This window comes from Schistocerca gregaria, chromosome 10 (genome assembly GCF_023897955.1).
Source record: "Schistocerca gregaria isolate iqSchGreg1 chromosome 10, iqSchGreg1.2, whole genome shotgun sequence".
NCBI classification, from domain to species: Eukaryota; Metazoa; Arthropoda; class Insecta; order Orthoptera; family Acrididae; genus Schistocerca; species Schistocerca gregaria.
Genome location: NC_064929.1, coordinates 197,623,470 through 197,650,592, shown reverse-complemented (window position 1 = coordinate 197,650,592; position 27,123 = coordinate 197,623,470). Strand labels below are relative to the sequence as shown.

General features: G+C 45.1%; 1 protein-coding gene and 1 non-coding gene across 2 annotated transcripts in view; one reads left to right on the top strand and one right to left on the bottom strand.

Annotated features, from left to right (window-relative positions):
• The window catches only part of LOC126293620 (corticotropin-releasing factor-binding protein), a 943,223-nt gene that overhangs the window by 489,684 nt on the left and 426,416 nt on the right, over nucleotides 1–27,123 (bottom strand). The window lies entirely within an intron of this gene.
• On the top strand, nucleotides 10,986–11,060 carry Trnat-ugu (transfer RNA threonine (anticodon UGU)). The gene has a single exon. It is a non-coding gene; the product is annotated as a tRNA-Thr (tRNA).

Genomic DNA, 27,123 nt, shown 5'->3' with positions numbered 1-27,123 from the left:
TGATATTATCGCTGAAACTAGTTTCTGGCAACAAATAAATATCACAAGAAATGACAGACGAGATTATCCAATTTTATGATGGAAATGGAAAAACGTGGCTGTATGCTGTTTCTATACGACTTAGTCACTCTGAAAGTCGATAGGCCATTCGGCATTCCGTTTGCCGTAAACCTAAACGTACTGTCCTATATCTGCAAGTGTGTAACTGCCACCACACTTTACCAGCTACGGGTGCCTGCAGCGGCTCGAAAACGGGTTACTGAAGCAATAATTAGTAATAAATTCAAAAGAACGACTTTATGAATTAATCACGTCGTTTCTGTTATTTATACTTTCTGAGAGGAATGTTCCCTTCATAAAAGTAAACGAGAGAGTTTTATAGTAAATGTATCACAGATGTACGTTTTCTCACCTCTCAAATAAGATCATACTCCAATACGAACCTGTGACGAATATTTTGGCTCATTTATCTAAAAATTATCAAAATTAAGTGATTTCATTTCGTATGGTCTTGGACTGACGGAATTTTACAGCGAGTGTCTATCGTCATGGAAACTAGACTACTTCTATTCCGTCACAACGGCAAAGATGATTACCGTTCCTAGGAAGAAGGGAAAGTACAGTTTAAGTATGATGACATGGAGGACATGACAAACAGGGCATAGGCTCAGAATGTTTCAAGGATGAGGAATGCAATCAGCTGCGTCCTTTTGAAGGACCATCACAGTAACTGCATGGGACATTTAATTGAAATCCCAGAAAACGTAAACCTCTATGATCGGACGCGGATTTTAACCGTCTTCCTCTGGAGTCCCAATTCATCAGTGTGCTGACCATTGCTCCACTGCACTCAGTGATTTGCATGTGAACAACAGTAAACTTTAAAACTGGTTCCGCCATGAAACCGTGTGGAACAATGCATTTCCGCTTAAGCTTAATAAACACTATTCCCAGTCGTTTTAAAAGGTCACATATTGTTTTGCTTCAAGAAACGATACGATTGGCCCCAACACGAAACCGCGTGGAACATCTCATTTGTGTTTCAGCTGTGTAAACATTATCTGCTGTAGGAAGGGCGCTTCCAGGTGCTGCTGTCTTTGCTGTGGCCTGTTCTTCAGATCCCACGCTTCTGCCTTAGGGGAGTCGCTGTTTAGGGATGAAGGCGACACTGGCCTCCATGAATTAACAACGGGGCAGGCGACAACTTCGTTGTTGCTGGCGCCACAGGGGCGTGCTGCTGCGTTTGCATTATTCAGCTGCAGCCAACAGCTGCGGGGGCTGCTTGCCCTAGGCTTGTCTCAGCCGCCTCTGGCAGATTCCTTGCAGACAACCTTAAAGCTGTTTACAAGGTAAAAGAAACAAGGGTTGTCTACTGCAGTGTTCTCTGCGTATCATTAGTGTCCCTTCTCGCCAACTTTCCAGTGTCTAAGAGCGAGAAACTTCATCACACCAAAAGCCTTACACACACACCACAGTATAAAGATTTAAATGAAATTAAAACACATTTGTACTTCAGTTGAATTTGCTCAATTAGGATTACTCTGAGTATTTGAATTTGTTGCTTGTCCCCCTCATTTGGGGATAATTATTTCATCCTGTTGCTATGAGGTTCCTTTCCTACATGGAACCAAATTACTATGAATTTTTAGTTCGTTTTTCAATGGCCTTGCCACAGTGGTAGCACCAGATCCCGTCAGATCACCGAAGTTAAGCATTGTCAGCGTGGCCTAGCACTTGGATGGGTGCTGTTGGTAAGTGTGGTGCACTCACCTCTTATGAGGCGAAGTGTTAGTACAGCTGGGCCTTCATGGCCTGTGCAGGCGAAACATAGTTTGAATTAGTTTGTTCATTTTCTTAGTGGTCTGAGGCGCCTTGTCACGGTCTGCTCGGCTCCCCCTGTTAGAGGTTCGAGTCCTCCCTCCGGCGTGCGTGTGTGTGTGTGTGTGTGTGTGTGTGTGTGTGTGTGTGTGTCGTCCTTAGTGTAAGTTAGTTTAAGTTAGATTAAGTAGTGTGTAAGCTTAGGGACCAATGACCTCAGCAGTTTAGTCCTATAAGCCCTTACCACAAATTTCCAATTTTCTACACCAGAGCCCAAAAATTTTCATGTGAGGGTTTCTGCTTGCGTGATCACAAAAGAACCCAATGCCATCTGGGTTCCCGGGTTCGGTCCCTGGTGGGGTCAGGGATTTTCTCTACCTCGTGATGACTGCATGTTGTGCGATGTCCTTAGGTTAGTTAGGTTTAAGTAGTTCTAAGTTCTAGGGGACTGATGACCATAGATGGTAAGTCCCATAGTGCTCAGAGCCATTTGAACCATTTCGAACCAATGCCATCTCTCTTAACATGAAGATAAACCCATCCTAGAATATCGCTGAAATGTGTGGTGCCAGTACCAAACAGGGTTAACAGGGGGACTGGATATATATAAAGGGGGGCATCACAACACAGCTTTCACTGTCTCATGGGAAAGCATCAGGGGATCGTTGAAAAACCCGAACTGTCATACTCTTGAAAACAGAAGCCAACTATCCTTGGGGAAACCTGCAGATGGAGTTTCAAGAAGAAGTTTAAAGGAAGACCGTACGGGTATATTGCAACTTCCTATGGTTCCTTCCCATATGGGAAGGAACACATGACATTAATTACAGCACGCATAGATGCAGTGAAGCGGTCATTCTTTCTATGATTCAAATGTAAAGGAAACGGGAAAGGAACCCTAATATGTGTAGCAATACCTCTTCATCATGTTTTATGAAGGAGTATGTATATACAAATATAGATTTACAATTAGATTTTGTTTTCATGATACCTGCGTGAGATACTCACTGCCTGAGAAGAAAGGGAAGCACCCATAAGGGAAGGGAAAACGGATCATAACTTGAGGGTTGAGGGGTGTATGTGATGTTTCCTCAGTGATTACAATATTGGGTCAAGTTTACAACGAATATGGCAGCGTGAGCCCACTTATCGGTATGACCTTTCAACCCCTCTGACCTGAACAAATACACTAATTCGGTAGGGAAGGGTGTCAAAGGCACTACATCCCCTCCTGAGGCACACTGGCCCACAGCTATTTTACCTAGTCTTTGCCATCCTTGCTACTGAAACTGGGACAGATTTATGTCTGATGTGGTCCCACACATGTTCAGGGACAGGTACGATAATGTTGCTGCTCATGGAAGTACCTCGAAATAACGCAGACAATTCATATGCATATGTATATGAGCGTTTTCCAGTTTAAAAATGGCAATACAGTACTGTAGCATAAAAGGTAACATAACCGCTGTGCCTCTCCGAAACATTGGAAGAATGGCACCTCTTCTCAGGTTGCCACCATACTCCCCGACGATGATCGTACGAGGCAGTGCCGGAACGACATTCATCACTGGATGCAATGCTACACCATTCAGAGCAGTGCATGCTTCCCAGTCACGGCACCACTCCAATGGCCGGCGTTCGTGTTGTGGTGTTAACAGCATCCCACGCATGTGACAGTAGTAGGATGGTGGTAACATCTGACCAATAACACGGAATGACCAAAATCTGCAGGGAGTATGTTAGTTGCTCTCATATGGTAAGAGCAGATGGGAAGAGGTTATGATGCGCTTGGTGCACAATTTAGCAAGCCTCCCTTATGGTAGGCAGATATGTTCGACCTGAACCTTGACGACGAGTATTCTGCCCATCACGTTCCCAACAGTCCAACGTTGGGCCACTTTAACATAAAAATCTGGATATTGCGTGATTCGACATGCCTGCCAAATAGGGACAGTGAGGGAATTCCGTCAGGTGCTGATTAACGCTGTGTCCTCCAATTATATGGGTCTTTGTCTCCTTCACAGTGGTCACTGAATATCTGACGCTGTTCACGCCCTTTTAGACACTCTAACACAAAAATAGAAATAAAATTATGCACCAACAAGGAATTATCCGAATGGGGCTGATATCGGTAGATGTGATGTACATACAAATGATCAAAGTTTCAGAAAAACTGGGCCATTTGTTCAAGAGCAGGAGCATCGTAAATTGAGCCCTTATTCAAGCAGTTATTTGGCTTGTCATTGAGTGATAGAGTTGTTGGATGTCCTCCAGAAGGAGGGGGTCCTGTCCACAATGCTCAGAGTGCTCAACTGGAGTTAGTTCCAGCGACCTTGTCCATGGTAGAGTTTTGGCAAGCACTCAGACACGCAGTAGAAACTATCAACGTGTGCGCACGGGCATTATCTTGCTGAAATATAAACGCATCGTCACGTACCACTGTGCTGTAAGGATTAGAGAACGGATGCAAACGAACGGATCACCAAGTTGAACGAAAGGACCGAGGAACGAATTCCAAGGAACGATCGGTTCATACTTTACTTTGGTCGTGGCGGTCTACTTATCGTTCCCGGGAACGAGGGACGATCGGTTCATAGTTCTCTAGTTCACTTCGGTCGCGGCGGTCACTTGGGCAGTTCTCGTTCCAGCCTCGGTCGCGTCCTCGTCTCGGTCTCGGCCTCCCTCGGCCGCACTCGTCGTTCTTCGCACGACCACCTGTCTCAATTCCACTGCCGACTGCCCCTAGTTAGTTCAGTATCCAGTTGTTCGTTTCGTTCGCTGCGCTCGCCCATTTTACATGTGTTCCAAACTGTTCTTGCACTTGGTTCTGGCTATTCAGCGTCCACGACCGGTAATCAAAAAGTATTTTATAGTTACGTAAATTACATAAAAATTACGTTGTATGTAATAGGTACGTCTTTTCAGGTAACAAAAGGGCATATCAGCTCATTTCATTATATCGATGAACAGCAGAAGACATACTTATCAGAAGGCAAGTTTTTTTGTTATTCATTTATTTTTTTGGTTTCATCGACTTGATTTAGCAACTAACTTTCAATAATTCGCTTAATTTTTAGTGTAAGAAAATTTATAGAAAACGATTTTCGTGTATCTGTCATATACAGAACATTACATTTAGGAAGGCTTTAATTATTTTTAAGTTTGGTTGTTTCGAGTTTGCATTACCTGCTAGTTTAAGTGGGTTGTGGGTCGTTTGGGCTCAGTAGGAAAAGCGGTACCTCTCCATTTGAAAAGCCATAGATTGCCATAAAATCGTATTTACTTATTATCTTGAAAACATTTGTTCACAAGGAGCTTTCAGACCACAAACTTTATTTATGCGAACTTAATTATTATTATTATTATTATTATTATTGCTGCATTATCTTTAATACTGCAAAATAAAAACCTAATTTTTACTAAGCGTGTGACGCAAGTATGAGAAAACCACATTTTATTTTATGCTTCTATGAAGTCTCTACTTCGCCTACTAACTCAGAGACAACGTGAAGTATATATAGGGTGTAAACGATTATTGTTTACAACGTAGCATAGCTATGTAGTGGGAGTCGAAACGAAGAATTTTATACAAGACACTTGTGGTCTATTAAGTTGGGAAACAGCCACCAACAGGTTTACAAGACAATGTGAAATTTTCATGTTCTCTTCTCCAGCTCTCTACACACCGTCATCGATTGTTTCGCCATTGTTGCTTCCATTAGCTTGTTATTTCTTCGCTGCCTAATTACCACACGTTTGTCTGTTTGTTGTATCTGCTCGTAACGGGCAACACGTCGTCCGTAACTGGCGAGCAGTCTGTCCTCGGGGCCGGCTTTCCGTGCGCCACCCTGTATTATTTCCCTGCGATCAGCCACACAACGCTACAGTTGGCTAAACGAGAGGTTCTGCAGAATCACAGAAATTACTTCTAAAAGTGTGTAAGAATTCTGTAATGAATAAAAACTCTGTACTCCAGGGGGGAGGCAAGTGCCTCCTCTTGGTGCCCTCCATCCTTCAGTCACCTACACTACTAGTTTTCAGTTTTTCATAGGAACCAAATACCAAGCACAAATGAACGGTGAACGAGTAAAAATGAACGGTGAACGAGTAAAAATGAACGGTGAACGAGTAAAAATGAACGGTGAACGAGTAAAAATGAACGGTGAACGAGTAAAAATGAACGGTGGACGAGTAAAAATGAACGGTGAACGAGTAAAAATGAACGGTGAACGAGTAAAAATGAACGGTGAACGAGTAAAAATGAACGGTGAACGAGTAAAAATGAACGGTGAACGAGTAAAAATGAACGGTGAACGAGTAAAAATGAACGGTGAACGAGTAAAAATGAACGGTGAACGAGTAAAAATGAACGGTTCCCAAAAAAAAAACGATGGGCAGTGAACTAGTTCCCAAGGAATAACGAGTTTGCCCATCCCTAGTAAGGATACCGTGGATGACAATCAAGGCGATCCTGCTATGAAATGAAATGCCTATCGCTCCTGGTTTTTGGGTCGCATGGCAGGCGACATTCAGACTGGCATCCCAGAGCTGTATGGGGCGTTCCCAGACATGTCTTCTCTGGTCATTGGGACTGAGTTCGAAGTGGGACTCATCACTGAAGGCAGTTCTATTCTAGCCAATGAGATTCCAGGTCGAAGATGTTTCTGGAGACTTCCTGGGATACCAACCTGAATCTCACCTGACGTACGGCCTGACAATCAGAAGTGATGGTCTGGGCTCATGTTTCACCCATTTGGTTGTCATCCTCGGCACAGAGGTACGTCTACATTATTCTACGCTCCGTTTCTTTGCCGTTCGTGGCGAACCATCCTGTGCTTGCATTTCATCTGCCCGCCCGCACACGGCAAGAGTGCCTGCTGCTTGTCTTCATGCTTAGCAAACCCTACCCTGACCGGTATGGTCGCCGCGTCTCTCCCCAATCGCGAACGTTTGCAGCATTACGGCAAGGGTCCACCAGCCTGCTCCTGGATTTTTGCTATCCAACGTGACAGTTGAACAGAATTTGGCAAGACATTGTAATGCCACAACGAAGCATAGCCAAGGTGCAGCAGTTGAATAAGTGAACGCTCATGCCTTCTGTTGGATAGTTGTGCATACAATAGCACGGGTGCTTCCGCCTGGCGGCAGTCAAATGAAATAGTGCTACGAGTAAGACAGTATCTGTATAGTGCTGCGCTCGGACGACGAAATAAAGGAGCATTAAACTAGGATAATATTATTACGTATAGTATATATATTATGTATATATATATTAATTGAATATGGTAATGTTATGGTATTCCATTTGAAAATAGAGAACTTGGCATAGTGTAAATTAATGTTTAAATGTGAGGGAAATCCCCGAGAACGCGGACAATACAGGTTGGCGCTTGAATTTGGCAGTGGAGAGAGATGTGTTCTGGAACTGTTCAGATGCAGAACAGAGATTACACGGCGCGAAAGTGACTGTTTTAGTACAGTACGGTAACGTTGCTTATAGAGGCTGTTACAAAAAGGTACGGCCAAACTTTCAGGGAACATTCCTCGCACACAAAAAAAAGAAAATATGTTATGTGGACATGTGTCCGGAAACGCTTACTTTCCATGTTAGAGCTCTTTTATTACTTCTCTTCAAATCACATTAATCGTGGAATGGAAACACACAGCAACAGAACGTACCAGCGTGACTTCAAACACATTGTTACAGGAAATGTTCAAAATGTCCTCCGTTAGCGAGGATACATGCATCCACCCTCCGTCGCATGGAATCCCCTGATGCGCTGATGCAGCCCTGGAGAATGGTGTATTGTATCACAGCCGTCCACAATACGAGCACAAAGAGTCTCTACATTTGGTACCGGGTTTGCGTAGACAAGAGCTTTCAAATGCCCCCAAAAATGAAAGTCAAGACGGTTGAGGTCAGGAGAGCGTGGAGGCCATGGAATTGGTCCGCTTCTACCAATCCATCGGTCACCGAATCTGTTGTCGAGAAGCAAACGAACACTTCGACTGAAATGTGCAGGAGCTCCATCATGCATGATCCACATGTTGTGCCGTACTTGTAAACGCACATGTCCTAGCAGCACAGGTAGAGTGTCCCGTATGAAATCATGAAAACGTGCTCCATTGAGCATAGGTGGAAGAGCATGGGGCCGAATCAAGACATCACCAACAATGCCTGCCCAAACGTTCACAGAAAATCTGTGTTGATGACGTGGTTGCACAATTGCGTGCGGATTCCCGTCAGCCCATACATGTTGATTGTGAAAATTTACAAGTTGATCACGTTGGAATGAACATTTGCACAGAAATGAGGATTGACACATTGTTGGATGAACCATTCGCAGAAGTGTACCCATGGAGGCCAATCAGCTGCTGATAGCGCCTGCACACGCTGTACACGGTACGGAAACAACTGGTTCTCCCGTAGCACTCTCGATACAGTGACGTGGTCAGCGTTACCTTGTACAGCAGCACCTTCTCTGACGCTCACATTAGGGTTATCGTCAACTGCACGAAGAATTGCCTCGTCCATTGCAGGTGTCCTCGTCGTTCTAGGTCTTCCCCAGTCGCGAGTCATAGGCTGGAATGTTCCGTGCTCCCTACGACGCCGATCAATTGCTTCGAACGTCTTCCTGTCGGGACACCTTCGTTCCGGAAATCTGTCTCGATACAAACGTACAGCGCCACGGCTATTGCCCCGTGCTAATCCATACATCAAATGGGCATCCGCCAACTCCGCATTTGTAAACTTTGCACTGACTGCAAAACCACGTTCGTGATGAACACTAACCTGTTGATGCTACGTACTGATGTGCTTGATGCTAGTACTGTAGAGCAATGAGTTGCATGTCAACACAAGCACCGAAGTGAACATTACCTTCCTTCAATTGGGCCAACTGGCTGTGAATCGAGGAAGTACAATACACACTGACAAAACTAAAATGAGCTCTAATATGGAAATTAAGCGTTTCCGGACACATGTCCACATAACATCTTTTCTTTATTTGTGTGCGAGGAATGTTTCCTGAAAGTTTGGCCGTACCTTTTTGTAACACCCTGCAGACAGTTAAAAGTGAGCTTACAACAAACACGAACTGGATTTATGGTGTGTCAGCAAGTCAAATGGACAATAAGGCTTCCAGGATGCAACATTTCGACGGAGACGGCTTGTGAGCGATACAGTTGCTGTTCCCGCTCCAAAAGCTCATGGCACGCCTTGTGGATGTCTGCGTCATTTACGACGCACTGCAGCGACCATCAGCAAGGTATGAATTGACCAGTGTCTGCAGCTAATGTTGCAATGTGATCTTACTACCACATGAGATCCATTGATGAGCTCACGCCAGCACAAGCAACGTACGACATTGTTTTTATGAACAGTGCATTTTATACCGCCGCCATAACAAGGACATATATCCGTAGCGAACCAGTTTATGTATTTATCAAGTCAAGTTCTCTACAGTGTAATGTCTGAGTGAAGTAATAAGTTTGCGATTCAAAGTGCATTCCACGAGTGTCATCAATTATTTACAGAAAATAGTTCATTATTATCCAAAATCCATCACTGTGTGTGCAGGAATACCAGTAAAAAGGCTATATTACGTGAGTATCGGCGTATTAATGCAACAAGAGGATATAATCTGAGTTAACGCCGAAACTTTCCAACAAACGCCGGATTATACAACTGACAGAAGACGCCAGGTTCTGTGCCACATTAATCGCAGTTCAACTCGATGTGGTGGCTTTTCAGTACATTATCAACGTAAAAACTCATTCTGTTTCATTAGAACAAAATGATTCTAAAGTAATGTTTTTAACATCTCTAGTAACCATCAGTTCTATAGTGTTCACTGATTATTCAAAGAATTTATTGCCACCGCAGTACTCGTTGTACCTTCAGTACAAAGCAAATTCAGTAACATTAAAATCGTTACTGACAGTTGGTGCAGATCAATCTAACTTACAACAGGTTCAAGTGTTCATATGTTTGAGTATATTGTGTTACGTAAATGTGGTTCGCCTGCTAGGCGTGAATAACGTACATCAGTTAGTGCATTGTGTTCAGTCACTTCAAAGAGGTTAATTTTGTTAGTGAAAATCAGAATTTATTTAACATACTATTTCTTGTACGCCATCGCCAATATTTATTCAGTAATTCCGCGTAGTAGTCAGGACTACATAGCAAAGCTATTCAGGCTTATTACACGCGATATCCGCTTTCCAGACGTCCGATGCCACATGGTCTAAAAATATTACAGTACCTTCGGGTAGTGGCATCGCACCACCCATCAGGAGGAGATTCAACGACTCAGTCAATGAGTGCCAAGCCAAATAACTGCTTGGCTTAAGGATCAGTGGTAGACCAACGCTTTCCTGACTTGATCGTAAAATTAAAATGAGACATATCGTTGGTCGCCTAGGCTTTCAATTCGCTGATTTAGCGAGCGGGGCATCGCTTTCTTGAATTGCTTCTTCCTCCGTTGGTACTTTTTTTTTCCTTCATGCGCGTAACTGTAGAAGCGCCCCAAGCCACATTGTAAGTAGGCGGTTTAGGTTTTTATGTTGGTAACGCCACGTAGCGCTCTGTATGAAATTCACTGACTGTGCTGTGTGCAGTCTGTGGGTGGTTGGACTCATTGTTGGAATATTTGCTATTGTAGTGTTGGGCAGTTGGATCGGAACAGCGCGTAGCATTGCGCAGTTGGAGGTGAGCTGCCAGTAGTGGTGGATGTGGGGAGAGAGATGGCGGAGTTTAAAGATGTTAATATGATCGGACTATCTGGACGTGTGTCCGTCAGAAAACAGGAAATTTGTAAGACTGAATGTAATGATAATTAAATGGACACCCTAGCTGCAAACTGGCGTTGATGTACTTCATTGGGGACATGTTGAAAATGTGTGCCCCGACCGGGACTCGAACCCGGGATCTCCTGCGCACATGGCAGACGCTCTATCCATCTGAGCCACTTAGGGCACATAGGATAGTTCGCCTGCAGGGACTTATCCCTTGCACGCTCCCCGCGAGACCCACATTCCTTACATGTCCACACCACTACAAACATCTCTTAGGCGCACTACGAATGTAGTGGTGTCGACATGTTGGGAATGTGGGTCTCACGGGGAGCGTGCAGGGGATAAGTCCCTGCAGGCGAACTATCCTATGTGCCCTCGGTGGCTCAGATGGATAGAGCGTCTGCCATGTGCGCAGGAGATCCCGGGTTCGAGTCCTGGTCGGGGCACACATTTTCAACATGTCCCCACTGAAGTACATCAACGCCTGTTTGCAGTTAGGGTGCCCATTTATTTATCATTTCAGTGATAGCAAAGCTGCATGGTCATCAACAGTAACTGTTCTTTCGGGAACAGATACTACCGTCATATAAAGACTGAATATCATGAGCTGATTATATAATGACTTTTGAACACTATTAAGGTAAATACATTGTTTGTTCTCTATGAAAATCTTTCATTTGCTAAGTATGCCTATCAGAAGTTAGTGCCTTCAGTAGTTTGAATCTTTTATTTAGCTGACAGTATTGGTGGTCGCTGTATTGCAGTAGTTCGAGTAACGAAGATTTTTGTGAGGTAAGTGATTCATGGAAGGTATAGATCATTGTCAGTCAGGGCCATTCTTTTGAAGGGATTATTGAAAGTCAGATTGCGTTGCGCTAAAAAAGTATTGTGTGTCAATTTAGTGATGATCAGAATAAGCAAGCAGAGAAATGTCTGAGTACGTTCAGTTTTGATCAGCTGTTCGAAAATCAAATAACGTAAGAGGTTTATTAGCACAGTCATTTAAAATTTTTCTAAGGGGACGTTACAACATCAGATCAGTCGTGAAAAGAAGCGACTGTTTTCCATGGGGAGATGGAGGCGGGGAGAATTTTCTGATGGAAGCTTGTCGCGATAGAAGGGTGGAGGTGAATTGTGTTTTGAAGCCGAGAAAAAGACGAAACACTCACGGAGCGTCCAAATCTACTATAAATCCACCAATACAAGCATCCACACATATCACTAATAGGTAGATTGATCCACATGCAAGATATGCGTATATGATTTATAAATATTTACTGCAAATTGGCTGAACTGTGATGATGTTTGTCGATGAAGTCGTGTCTCTGCAGAACATTCCTGGTGTGTCCTGCTTCAATTGTTTAAAATGTACCAATATTTGGATTTAGTATTCCATCATGTATCGCTGTTCTTTGAATTTTAGTCGTAAACACGCAGAGGACCGTACAAAATTAACGTCGTCCGGCAGTAGAGGAAGGCAGAGATTGGAATACACCCTGCAGATACACTACTGGCCATTAAAATTGCTACACGAAGAACAAATGCAGATGATAAACGGGTAGTCATTGGACAAATATATTATACTAGAACTGACATGGGATTACATTTTCACGCAATTTGAGTGCACAGATCCTGAGAAATCAGTACCCAGAACACCCACCTCTGGCAGTAATAACGGCCTAGATACACCTGGGCATTGAGTCAAACAGAGCTTGGATGGCGTGTACAGGTGCAGCTGCCCATGCAGCTTCAGCACGATACCACAGCTCATCAAGAGTAGTGACTGGCGTATTGTGGCGAGCCAGTTGCTCAGCCACCATTGACCAGATGTTTTCAGTTGGTGAGAGATCTGGAGAACGTGCTGGCCAGGGCAGCAGTCGAACATTTTCTGTATCCAGAAAGGCCCGTACAGGACCCGCAACATGCGGTCGTGCATTATCCTCCTGAAATGTAAGGTTTCGCAGGGATCGAATGAACGGTAAAGCCACGGGTCGTAACACATCTGAAATGTAGCTTCAAATGTTCAAAGTGTCGTCAATGCGAACAGGAAGTGAGCGAGACGTGTAACCAATGACACCCCATACCATCACACCGGGTGATACATCAGTATGGCGACGACGAATACACGCTTCCAATGTGCGTTCACAGCGATGTCGCCAAACACGTATGCGCCCATCGTGATGCTGTAAACAGGACCTGGATTCATCCGAAAAAAATGACGTTTTGCCATTCGTGCACCCAGGTTCGTCGTTAAATACACCATCGCAGGCGCTCCTGTTTGTGATGCAGCGTGAAGGGTAACAGAAGCCATCGTCTTCGAGCTGATAGTCCATGCTGCTGCAAACGTAGTCGAACTGTTCGTGCAGATGGTTGTTGTCTTGCAAACGTCCCCATCTCATGACTCAGGGAACGAGTCATGGTTGCACGATCCGTGACAGCCATGCGGATAAGATGCCTGTCACCTCGACGGCTAGTGATACGAGGCCGTTGGGATGCAGCATGGCGTTCCGTATTGCCCTCCTGAACCCACCGATTCCATATTCTGCTAACACTCATTCGATCTCGACCAACGCGAGCAGCAATGTCAACATACGATAAACCGCAATCGCGATAGGCTACAATCCGACCTTGATCAAAGTCGGAAACGTGATGGTAGGCAGTTGTCCTCCTTACACGAGGCACCACAACAACGTTTCACCAGGCTACGCCAGTCAACTGCTGTTTGTGTATGAGAAATCAGTTGGAAACTTTTCTGATGTCAGCACGTTGTAGGTGTCGCCACGGGCGCCAACCTTGTGTGAATGCTCTGGAAAGCTAATCATTTGCACATCCCAGCATCTTCTTCCTGTCGGTTAAATTTTGCGTCTGTAGCACGTCATCTTCGTGGTGTACCAATTTTAATGGCCAGTAGTCTATTTATTGTCAACAACTGAGACGTCTTGCGAACGCCACCCAAGGGCGACGGCCAGTAAGACTGCGTTAAGTGGTTCTGCTCCACGACGACACCATCCCGCATTCTGCCAGACTGACACAAAACACGATACAGGACTTGGGTTGGGAAGTCATTCCGCACCCACCTCACTGACCTGATTTTGCGCCCTCAGATTTTCACCTTCTCCGCTCTCTATCGAACAACCTTCACGGTACTTCCTTTCCGGATTTAAATGCGCTGCGAATGTGCCTCAGCGTTGACAAAATGTCGTATAAAATTAAGGGGAATATAATACTGATGACGAGAGTGTTGTAGCGTCCCAAGTGCTACATTAGGAAAAGACTTAAAAAACGGTATTTATAAAGAAAAGTCATTTAAAATTTGAATAATAAATGGACACTAGCCGCTCAGGCGAACATACATTTTTCTCTACCTTATAATAATTTCTCTGTGTAATTTTCGAGGGCAAAGAAATATAACAAAATGATCTAAAGAGACGACAAGATACGCTCTTTTGTTAATTTTTACTCGTCTTCACTTCTTCTCTTGTCTTGATTGCGTGTAGACGGACATCTTGCGAGTGCTGGCAAATGTTAGCGTATATGTACTAATTTAGCAGATAATATATTTATGTTATTGTGCACTTTTAATTTGTAAGAGGTGATCCCGATTTCATGCCCGCCTTCCTCTGAATTAACCTGTATTCGAGTAATTTACAATGTAACAATCGGAGCGGCCGATGCATCCAACGACGCCATTACGTGGCGATATTAACTTATAAAAATTAGCGGAAGCGAAATACTCTCCCGCTATTAACATAATATACATATTTCCCCACAGCCGCCCGACGCTGCAGAAAATACGTAGCTTTAAGATTCTTACTTTCAGTACCACAGCCGAGGACCAGACCCAGGACTCCGAGTACAATGCAATTGTTAACGGAGGTAAGAAGAAATACTCTCTCGCGTGTGTTGGCCGCAATTGTAATTAATACCTAAAGATTTTCTGCTTTAAAGTGAACTGACTAGCCGACGAAATTAATATCAAAAGTTTATTCCATTGTTCAACTTACATGCTCTTGTTTTAAGATTCAGCGAGTGTAACATTTATTAACATAACAAGTAATTTAAGATTGATATTGTTAAAAAGGGGAACTTCACAAAAGCATTTAATCGTAAATCAAAATTGAATGAAATATCATTTTTATTAAGGCCCACCACGTAAGTCGGCAACAATCAAAGTAGTAGTAATAGTAGTAATAATAACAATAATAATAATAATAATAATAATATATTAAATTGCGACGGCCGACGAACGCGAGTGTCTCTTACGTGTATCTGTCGTGTTTATTGAACTTACGGTAAAACGCTAGGAACTTACGTATAAACCCAGGGTAATGCTGAAGCTGGGGTTAGTCCCCGTTCGGGCCACGAACTCCCGTATCGCACGCAACGGAGGTGGTCGTCTTACGCCATGCCTTATTCACGATTCTTCCCCGCGAGATTAAGCAACACAGCACCGCGGCCCACTTCACTAGAAGGCTCGCTTGCCTTCAGAGCTTCACCGAGGGCTTCGAGCGAACTACAAAGTCCGGCCTCCACTTTGTGACGTGTGTAGCCTGCGGGGCAGGTGGGAAGAGCTCGCCACGCACACTTCGCTTCCCTCTACACATGCTACGGAGGTCACTCTTTGCCGTCTCATGCGCTCACTTTACTGGAGATAGCTCTTGGCGATCTAAGTCTTACATACATTCTCCGCAAACCACTTTCCACTTTCTGTTCGACTCGCAGTTGGAGCGGTGGGAAAACGTTAGTCTATGCGCCTCATAATTTCTCTCATCTTTGTATTCCTTACGCGCAATGTACACTACTGGCGATTAAAATTTGCTACACCACGAAGATGTCGTGCTACAGACGCGAAATGTAACCGACAGGAAGAAGATGGTCGGATATACAAATGATTAGCTTTTCAGAGCATTCACACAAGGTTGGCTCCGGTGGTGACACCTACAACGTGCTGACAAGAGGAAAGTTTCCAACCGATTTCTCATACACAAACAGCAGTTGACCTGCGTTGCCTGGTGAAACGTTGATTTGATGTCTCGTGTAAGGAGGAGAAATGTCTACCATCACGTTTCCGACTTTGATAAAGGTCGGATTGTAGCCTATCGCGATTGCGGTTTATCGTATCGCGACATTTCTGCTCGCGTTGGTCGAGATCCAATGACTGTCAGGAGAATGTAGGATCGGTCGCTTCAGGGGGCAAATACGGAACGCCGTGCTGGATCCCAATGGCCTCGTATCACTAGCAGTCGAGATGACAGGCATCTAATCCTCATGACTGTAACGGATCGTGCAGCCACGTCTCGATCCCTGAGGCAACAGATGGGGACGTTTGCAAGACAACAACCATCTGCACCAACAGTTCGACGACGTTTGCAGCAGCATGGACTATCAGGTCGGAGAATAACTTGGGTGCACGAATGGCAAAACGCCATTTTTTTTCGGATGAATCCAAGTTCTGTTTAGAACATCATGATGGTCGCACCCGTGTATGGCGACATCGCGATGAACGCTCATTGGAAGCGTGTAGTCGTCTTCGTCATACTGGCGTATCACCCGGCGTGATGGTATGGGGTGCCATTGGTTACACGTCTTGGTCACCTCTTGTTCACACTGACGGCACTTTGAACAGTGGACGTTACATTTCAGATGTGTTACGACCTGGGGCTCTACCCTTCATTCGATCCCTGCGAAACCCTACATTTCAGCAGGATAATGCACGACCGCATGTTGCGGGTCCTGTCCGGGCCTTTCTGGATACAGAAAATGTTCGACTGCTGCCCTGGCCAGCACATTCTACAGATCTCTCACAAATTGAAAACGTCTGGTCAATGGTGGCCGAGCAACTGGCTCGTCACAATACGCCAGTCACTACTCTTGATGAACTGTGGTATCGTGTTGAAGCTGCATGGGCAGCTGTATCTGTACACGCCATCCAAGCTCTGTTTGACTCAATGCCCAGGTGTATCAATGCCGTTATTACGGCCAGAGGTGGTTGTTCTGGGTACTGATTTCTCAGGATCTATGCATCCAAATTGCGTGAAAATGTAATCACATATCAGTTCTAGTATACGATATTTGTCCAATGCATACAAGATTACCATCTGCATATCTTCTTCGTGTAGCAATTTTAATAGAAAGTAGTTTATGTTGGTGGCAGCAGAATCGTTCTGCAGTCAGCTTCAAATGCTGGTTCTCTAAATTTTGTCAAAATTGTTCCTGGAAAAGGAAGTCGCCTTCCCTCCACGGAAGCCCATTCGAGTTTAGGAGGCATCTCCATAACCCCCGCGTGCTGATCGGGCCAACCTGTATGAAATGTAGCAGCCAGCCTCTTAATTACTCCGGTGGTCCTTTGACCCGACCTGGTCGGGATCTCAAGCACCTCGGGCTATACTCGAAAATAGGTCGCATTATTGTTCTCTACGCGCACTCCTTTATAGATGATCTTCATTTCCTTAGAATTGCCCACATAACCGAAAACTACTGGCTTTTGAAACAACCGACCTCACGCGTTTGTTCCATTTCAAATTGGTTCCAATGGCTCTGAGCACTATGGGACTTGACATCTGAGGTCATCAGTCCCCTAGAACCTAGAACTACTTGAACCTAACTAACCTAAGGACATCACACGCATCAATGCCCGAGGCAGGATTCGAACCTGCGACCGTAGCGGTCGCGCGGTTCCAGACTGAAGCGCCTAGAACCGCTCGGCCACACCGGCCGGCCTCGTTCCATTTCATACTGTTTTACAACGCTACGCCTAGGTATTTAATCGATGTAACCGATTTAAGCAGCAAAGACTAATAGTGTAAACTATGATTATACCATTTTTTCCTCTATTAATTTACCTCTCTCCACGTGTACAGCTACCATGCATCAGATCAAATAGAAATTCTGTCGAAGCAACCCTGTTTCCTTGAACAGCTACTTAAAGAGCATAGTGTCCCATAAACAACAGCGTCAAATTATTTAAACATATCCAAATCAAAATGAAACAGAATGTGTATCACGTGCACTACTATTCATTAATGTCAATAAACCTAGTAATGGACATAAAATATTATACTATATATACTGGTTACTGTTGCGTAAGCAAGGGAACAGTGGAGCATTGGTAAATGTGTCCGTTTTGTGTGTTTGCTTATATCAACATGCATTATTATCCAGAAGAGTGTTGTGTACATACAAAACAGTTACTAACCCACCACGATGTTATTGCACTTGGTCTCCTGTGGCCGTCAGTAGACCTACGTGGTAACGTTACGGTACTCAAGCACAATGATGATTAAAGAAAGGAGGACGAGATTAGTGTTTAACGTCCCGTCGACAACGAGATCATTAGAGACGGCGCACAAGCTCGGATTAGGGAAGAATAGGAAATGAAATCGGGAGAGCCCTTTCAAAGGAACCATCGCGACATTTGCCGTAAGTGATCTACGGAAATCATGGAAAACCTAAATTAGGATGGTGGAACATGGGACTGAAACGTCGCCCTCCCGAATGCTGATTAAAGAACGCTCACGCCAATATGAATTATTTCAGGACAGTTGTGCAGATACAATCAAGTGGTTTGGCGTGTATTCGTGAAGTACCACGATAAAAACTCTCGATAAGCGGATAGAAGTGCCCTCACTCCCAGGTGCATGAATATTGTGGTGGACTAAGAAGTGAACTTGTGTCGCTGTTGTCGCAGGTTCGAATCCTGCCTCGGGCATGGATGTGTGTGATGTCCTTAGGTTGGTTAGGTTTAAGTAGTTCTAAGTTCTAGGGGACTGATGACCACAGATGTTAAGTCCCATAGTGCTCAGAGCCATTTTGTTGTTGTCGTTGTTGTTGTTGTCTTCAGTCCTGAGACTGGTTTGATGCCGCTCTCCATGCTACCCTATCCTGTGCACGCTTCTTCATCTCCCACTACCTACTGCAACCTACATCCTTCTGAATCTGATTAGTGTATTCATCTCTTGGTCTCCCTCTACAATTTTTTCCCTCCAAGCTCCCCTCCAATACTAAATTGGTGATCACTTGCTGCCTCAGAACATGTCCTACCAACCGATCCCTTCTTCTAGTCAAGTTGTGCCACAAACTTCTCTTCTCCCCAATCCGATTCAATACTTCATTAGTTATTTGATCTACCCATCTAATCTTCAAAGAAAAAAAAGTAGCGTGACTGCCGAGTATTGCAGTCGTTTGTCCGAGACGGTGGTTCGCGACGTAACGCTTCCAAATACTTTTCCTAATATTCTTGGCGTTTTTATTAGGTTCTGATTCTTTATTATTAGCTTAATTTAAGTATATACTATAATATTTGATATGTAAACATTGGTTCACCTTTTTTTCAGCGGTGGCTTTGTTCGATTGGCTTAATATACAGGACAGCTTGCGCTACTTGTATAAAGATATGTTGCTTCTTTTTCTTTTACGCTTCGTAATTCACATGTTGCAAAGATTGTGCTTCTGAGTACGAACAGTGATCAAGTAGGACTGACCTTGGGGGTTTTACTAAAATGTGGGAACGATGAAATAATGTTTATGTCATGCGGAGAAGTATTTCAAATTTGTACCGCACTGTTTGTAATGGAACTTTTATAAGCATGTGTCCTTATTGATTGGACACGGTACTTTCCTTTTCGTGGACGATGGAGGAAATGTGTGTTTTAATAGAGCTAACGTGGGAATTTTACGCGTGCCAGTTGAGTAAACAGTGTGATCTAGGAACTAGAAACATCCCTCAACTGTCGCTGTAGTGCGCTGCGATCGCGTATACCACGTTGGGGCCCACGTACCGTATGCACGAGTCGCATCGTTCCTGAGCGTTCAGCAGCACGTTGAACTTGGCACGATCGACGTTAACGTTCGACATCACGGTCCGTGTGCCGACGGCTGAAGGACCATGAAGATAAGAGAAATTAGGGCTCATACGGAGGCATATAGATAGTCGCTTTCACCTTGTTCTATTTGCGAATGGCACAGGAAAGGAAATTAATAGTAGTGGTACAGGGTACCCTCCGCCAGGCAGCGTACAGTGGCTTGCGGAGTATCGATGTAGATGTAGACTGGTCGCAGACGATCTCCGACTCACGAAAAGATCGGAGAATTCAACAGAATTATATCGAAAGGCGAAGAAAAAGCAGAATCCAGGGCAGTAACAGGGGAAAGACTAGGTGCGTTAACTCTACATAATCGGGTGCGTTATTCTGTTAGAAGGGTCGTGTCTAGCTGTTCCGTGTCCGTCTCCCGTCTCTCCTGTACTGAGCAACAGCCCGCGTCGCGCACAAAGTTTGATGCGGCACGAAAAGCTCGTTTGTACCACTAACAGGCTGCCGATATCAACCCGTCCATCAAGTGATTGGCTATTTTGTGCCGCATTTTCAGTAAAGCGTTGTACGCGGTGCCTGCCCCCAATAATTGAGCTCGTTAGAGCGCGTCAGCGAGGTTGGCTTCGCAGCGAAAAGTTGCCGGTTCGAGGCCCGAAGCTGAAAGGAATTTTAATCAACCGTATCTGCTCACAGGACTCCGCAGTAATATTCTTAGTGGAACTATAAAGTTACGTGCATCTATACCTACACCTACACATCGCAAGTCGCATTTCCGTATGTCGCAAAGATTACTTCCGATGCCATTATCACTTTCCGTCTCTCCTGTTCCAATCGCAAATAAGACAAACGCGTATCGGTAAACAACCGTACCAAGTCTAATTCCCCTGATTTTTCCGCAACGGTCACTTCGCCGGGAGCAGGTAGCGGAAAATATTCCATAGTGTCAGGTGGAGGAACCCCCGATATCAGAATTAAACATCGACACTCGTGCTCATAAATTAACGATGATGCTGATACATAATGAAACAATGGTCTGGTAGGCGGTTTGTGGGTTTAAATCACCACAGTGTATGGCCATGTGGTGCATCTGACCTGCGGTCGTCGCACGGTGGCGCTGGCAGCAGTCCACATAGGCAGAGGTGTGTTGGCGCGTGTCCGAGTACGGTGCAGCTAGTAAGTGTGCAAACGTTTTCAGATGTGCGAATGCTGACTGTGTGTTGAAAATGGCTCAAAGAACACATATTGAAGACGTTATGAGGGGGTAGAATACTAGGGCGACTGGAGACTGGTGAAAACCAGCAGGTCGTAGCACGGGCTCTCTGTCTGCCACAAAGTGTGATCTCAAGATTATGGCAACTATTCCAGCAGACAGGAAACGGGTCCACATGCTACAGTACGGGACGTCTACAGTGTACAACACCACTAGAAGACCAGTATCTCACCATCAGTGCCCGCAGACGGCCACGGAGTTCTGCAGATAGCCTTGCTCAGGACCTTACCACAGTCACTGGAACAGTTGTGTCCACACAGACAGTCTACAGACGACTGAACACACATGGTTTATTCGCCCAGAGACCTGCAAGGTGCGTTCCACTGACCCCTAGTTAGAGGAGAGCCCGTAAAGCTTGGTGTCAAGAACACAGTGCATGGTCATTGGAACAGTGGTCCCAGGTTACGTTTACGGACGAGTCTGAACAGTGATTCTAGCCAGGTGTTCATCTGGCATGAACCAGGAACCAGATACCAACCCCTTAATGTTCTTGAAAGGGACCTCTATGCCGCTGGTGGTTTGATGGTGTGGGGTGGGATTATGATTTGTCCACGTCATGCACACCCTTCTATGTCTTTTACATAGGAACTGTAACACATCAGGTGTATCGGGACGTCATTTTGAACCAGTATGTCCGCCTTTTCAGGAGTGCAGTGGGTCCCACCTTCCTCCTGATGGATGATAACGCACGGCCCCACTGAGCTGCCATCGTGGAGGAGTACCTTGAAACAGAAGATATCAGGCGAATGGAGTGGCCTGCCTGTTCTCCAGACCTCAACCCCATCGAGTACATCTGGATTGCTCTCGGTCGAGGTATCTCTGCACGTCTTCAAACCCCTAGGACACTTCAGGCACTCCGACAGGCACTGGTGCAAGAATGGGAGGCTGTAGCCCAGCAGCTGCTCGACCACCTGAGCCAGTGTGTGCCAACCCGTTGTGCGGTCTGTGTACGTGTGCATGGTGATCATATCACATACTGATGTCGGAGTAATACGCAGGAAATAGTGGCTTTTTGTAGCACATGCGTTTCGGGACGGTTTTGTCAACTTATCACCAATACCGTGGACATACAGATCTGTGTCGTGCGTTTGTTCCCTATGTGCCTATGCTATAGCGCCACTTTTGTGTAGTGCCACGTTTTGTGTGGGAAACACATTTTGCAATTATCCTTAATCTATGAGCATGAGAGTAGAAAATGAAGATCGATAGACGAGTTCAACAGACGGTGTGTTTGTTTTTAAAGCTGTAAGAGTTTTATACTGCATTTATACACAATATACAAAATACAGTAGTTCGAAAAGCTGCTGACAGATGGGACTGTACGTTGTGTAGCTCGTACAGTACCTGTGTGCATATCTAAACTCGCCCTCTGCAGCCAATCTATGCAATTACTTCACAATCTCTTCGATATGTGCACCACCCGCTGTAAGGAGGTGGAATAAACGAGCAGCGAAATATGCTGTAGCGTATCTACCATATTGGGTCAAAAAATAAGTCGTAGTGGAAACGAGTTGCGTCGGAGCCAGCTGCAAGCAGGCGAGTGCGTCACTTGTAAAGCAAAACACGGCCGATTGCTGTTGTGAAGCGTAGCCAGCTGGGAGTGCTATAGCAACTGTTGATGCTGCAATGCACTAGAAGAAGAACAGAAGCCGTTCGTCACTTGCCACCACAGAAGTACCCAAATGGCTCTGAGCACTATGGGACTTAACACCTGAGGTCATCAGTCCTCTAGACCTTAGAACTAGTTAAACCTAACTAACCTAAGGACATGACACACATCCATGCTTGAGGCAGGATTCGAACCTACTACCTAAGGGGTCGCGCGGTTCCAGACTGAAGCACCTATAACCGCTCAGCCACACCAGCCTGCAGCACAGAAGTGCCCTGGGGCCCAAATGAACATAGTCTGGAGTGTATAAGTACTCAGCCATTCATGTACTAAATCATTCTCATCTCAGTATCACAGCCTACAGCACAAGCCAGAGTGGCATCTCCGAAAGCAGTATGGGGTCTGCTCTTCCACGATGAGAATGACAGACCGCCCGCTCGATGGATCAAGTTCAAGGCCACTGTCAGCCGCGCCTCTGCACTGTCATTACGATCGCAGCCAGAGACGTCGCTGACAGGTGGCATTTGGGTGACGCCACACTTGGTCCCGCTCTTTGCGCTGTCAGCAGTGTTGGACGTCTACTGTTTTGCACGAGAGCCAACTGCATGCCTCCCTCAAGCTGTTCCTCATGTACGAAGGCTGAGGGCCAGAAGAAAGAAATTCATTCAACAAGTCTGCTGTCGTCCTGACATCTAATTTCACTCTCCATGAATGACAGTCTAAGGGTCATTTAACACTGCCAGATTGTACTGTATCAACGGAAATGGATCCACATCCACACAGATTGCCAGTTCGAGCTTGTCCAGCATGCTGAGTTGGTTCTACTAGACAGTGTCATTCAATATGCTCCACAACAAGTAAATGGAGCGAATGTGGAAGCCTATCCATCCCTGAGCCAGTAACTTTACAGTAATCCAACGCAATGACTATTTCTGAAGCATTCACTGTGAAAATGAAACACCTGTTCAGTGCTATGTGGTCTTGGCCAATTTTGGACAAACCACCGTCAATCCTTCGACGCTAGGCTAGCTATGTGGTGACAAATGGTTCCAAAATTGGAACATAACATCCATTACTCATAAGTTCACGCATGGCAAAAGGGTCAATCATGGATCTGCTGCATATTGCAGTAGAGACAGTAACTCTGGGATAACACAGTACTTTCACTTCACAAAAATGGGGATTTTCGGAATCCCAAAATCGGCAATTTTGTTTACTCATGACTCCACTCAAGTGGAAGTGTGCTTCACCTATGAACCAGATGTAACCAACGTCAAATCCTTCATTATCGATCATTGTGAGAACGTGGTTTGCAAATTCAAACTTCAGTCACACAGATTGTACAGATATGACCTGCTGGTTTCGCTTTGTCTTAGCAATGCAACACTTCGAACCAGTCTCTACTGAAAGTCTTCGAATGGATTTCCTTGGATTTATTTCTGAATAATTGCTGAAACCGAGGAGAGTTTCAGCAGTAACTATATTTTTCCTGGGGCCAACATTCCCCGGCAACGGCCTTGCCGCAGTGGACACACCGGTTCCCGTGAGCTCAGCGAAGTTAAGCGCTGTCGGGCGTGGCCGTCAGTTGGATGGGTGACCATCCAGCCGCGATGCACTGTTGCCATTTTTCAGGATGCACTCAGCCTCGTGATGCCAATTGAGGAGCTACTCGACCGAATAGTAGCGGCTCTGGTCAAAGAAAACCATCATAATGGCCAGGGGAGCGGTGTGCTGACCACACGCCCCTCAACTGAGCACGACATGGCGGTCGAATGGTCCAGATAGACCGCTTGTGGCCTGAAGACGGAGTGCAACATTCCCCACAAGGTCATCATCATTTAGCTTGTCAGTGGTTTTCACATCACATCATTTCGGAACATGAAATAATGTTTCACAACTGCTCTTGTTGCCATAGGATGCGTTCTAACATGTGACAATCCAGTACCAGAAAAATACACTGTTCAGTGGAATGTCTGATTCGAACCTCATCCTACGGTACCCGAACATCCACAACTTTTTTCATTTCGACGGTACAACTGATCGCTCAGAGTTGCGGCACAGTGATTACAGCCTCATCTATTAGCAGCTTTTCCAACCATTACGAGAATTCAGTATAACTCTTGTATAAAATTAATGCTTTCACGATAAACATACCTTTTGCTGGATTCGTCTGTCGTTCTTAGTTTCCGACATCTTTAATATTGGATACAGGGACTCTTCCCATGACACCCTTTGGGACCTATATTCTCTTACTCTCCTAGGAACGTAAGCCCTCCAATAATTAGCACACAGAAGTCTCCGTGATGCACAATGCCCCTCTTACAATGACAGTCAGTGAGTATCCGTTCTGCGCTCGCTACAGTAATGAGTGACGTAGCGCGCCTCTCTTCTTTGGATAACGTCCATCAGCTCTAGTAATCGAAAATGGTTACAGTCCCAGAGATAGTGGTCCGCAAAGGGGCGTACGTCAGCCCCACACAATGCCACTACAAAACAGCAGGGAACCTCCACCTTGCTGCACTCGCTGGACAGAGTCTCTAACGCGTTCACCCTGACTGGGTTGCCTCCAAACATGTCTCCGACGATTGTCTGGTTGAAGGCATACGCAACAATCTTCGTTAAAGAGAACGTGACGCCAACCCTGAGCGGTCCATTCGGCAGGGAGATGGGCCCATGCAAAGTGTCGTGGTTGCAAAGATAGACCTCATCATAGACGTCGGGAGTGAAGTTGCGCATCATGCCGCCTATAGCGTACAGTTTGACGTGTAAGACGACGTCCTGTGGCTGCACGAAAAGCATTATTCAACGTGGTGGCATTGCTGTCGAGGTTCCTCCGAGAAATAATCCATAGGTAGCGGCATCCACTGCAGTAGAAGCCCTTGGCCGGCCTTAACGAGGCATGTCATCGACAGTTCCTGCCTCTCTGCATCTCTTCCATGTGTGAACTACATCGCTTTGGTTCACCCCAAGACACCTGGACACTTCCCTTCCTGGCACAAAGTACCAATGCGGACGCGATCGAACCGCAGTATTGACCGTCTAGGCATCGTTGAACCACAGAAAACACGAGCCGTGTACCTCCTTCCTGGTGGAATGACTGGAACTGATCGGCTGTTGGGCCCCTCCGTCTAATATGCACTGCTCATGCAGGGTTGTATACATCTTTGGCCGTGTTTAGTGATATCTCTGAACAGTCAAAGGGACTGTGTCTGTGATACAATATCCACAGTCAAGGTCTGTCTTCAGGAGTTGTGGAAACCGGGACGATTGAAAACTTTTTTTGGTGTGTGTAGACCAAAGATGAACTGCCATGAATCCACACCACATATTGATACATTCACTATGAATGGGAAACTCGTGAACGTTCCTTAGGGGAGGCGATCCCCAAATGCAGTAATTCTGAGTGATCACTGCCCCAGTTAGCGTGAAGTATGCTTCTTCCCTCCACAAAATGTTCCAAGCCACGTGTCGTCAACTTCAATCGATGAAAGAATGTAAGAATGAAGTGTAATCCAATGACTGCTTCGCACCGCTTGTCGAACTGTGGATGATGGAATGTTCAACTGTACCGACATAGCTCGAGCTCTGCTTGAGGTTTCTAAACTGCGTTCAGCATCCTTATCCAGGGCAACAGTAACTTCTTCAACAATTTTTTGAGCAACTGGCCATTGGCCTCTCCCAGTCGGCAGTTGATTTGAACTGCCGAATCATGTTCTTTAATACCTGTGTGGAAAGAGGGCCTCCCCACATTCCTGTAATGTGTCGATACTCGAGAAGAGCACCAGCATTGTTGCTGTTGTTTTGATAAAACAGCTTGACGAGTGAAGCCCTGCTCGCCTTGTCCAGACCCATGTTGATAGTCTGCAGCTGTAATGCACACTGATGCTTGCTTTCCAGACCACGTCACCACACCAGTGTCGCCGCCTAACAGCAAGTCCTGACACTAACACTGGTAACAACGCAAATCCTGAAGCGCACAGTCTAAAGATCATTCCCGGAATGTGGAGTACCTACACGGTACTACAATGACAAGTGGCGAATTAAATATAGCCACACTGAATGAACTGTTATGGCGATAACTTTTGTTATAATAAACAGTTTACTTACTTGTACCATCTGTTTAGTTTTATTTTGGCTGCCCCTTATATATCAAGAAATTATTGACGAAAACAATCTATGCTGGAGACCAGGAACGCCTACGTCTGTTGCGATGCCACTACCCGAATTTACTGTATTATTATTAGACCATGCGGCATCGGACTTCTGGAAAGCGGCTCTCACGTGTAATAGGTTTGAATAGACATCCTATGCTTATCCAACTACTACACGGAATTTTTGGAATAAATAACGATAATGGCGCGTAACCAACTTATTTTTACGTCTATATTTGATTATTAGTAGCACTGATAATCTCTTTGAAGTGACTGAACAGGGAGCACTTAATTCTGTTTGTTTCATATTGCCTAGCTGGAGGGCATTATTCATTTAAAGCAACACCACAGCCTTAAATCGTTTCACAATATATAAACACACATGATAAACACTTGAACTTGTTTTAGGTTAATGTAAACTACACAAATTGTAATTACTGAATTTAATGTTATAGAGCTTGCATTGTGCTGAAGGCACAATGTGTACTGTGGTACACATTGAACGCTTAGTTAATGGACAATATAGATCTGCTTGTCAATATAGTGACTGAAAACGCTAGTTGAGAATCAGTTTGCTCGGACGGAACCGAGTAATTTTTGACTATGGCAATGTACTGAAAAGCCACCACATCGAGCTGGATAGTAATTAAGGTGGCACAGTAGCTAGCA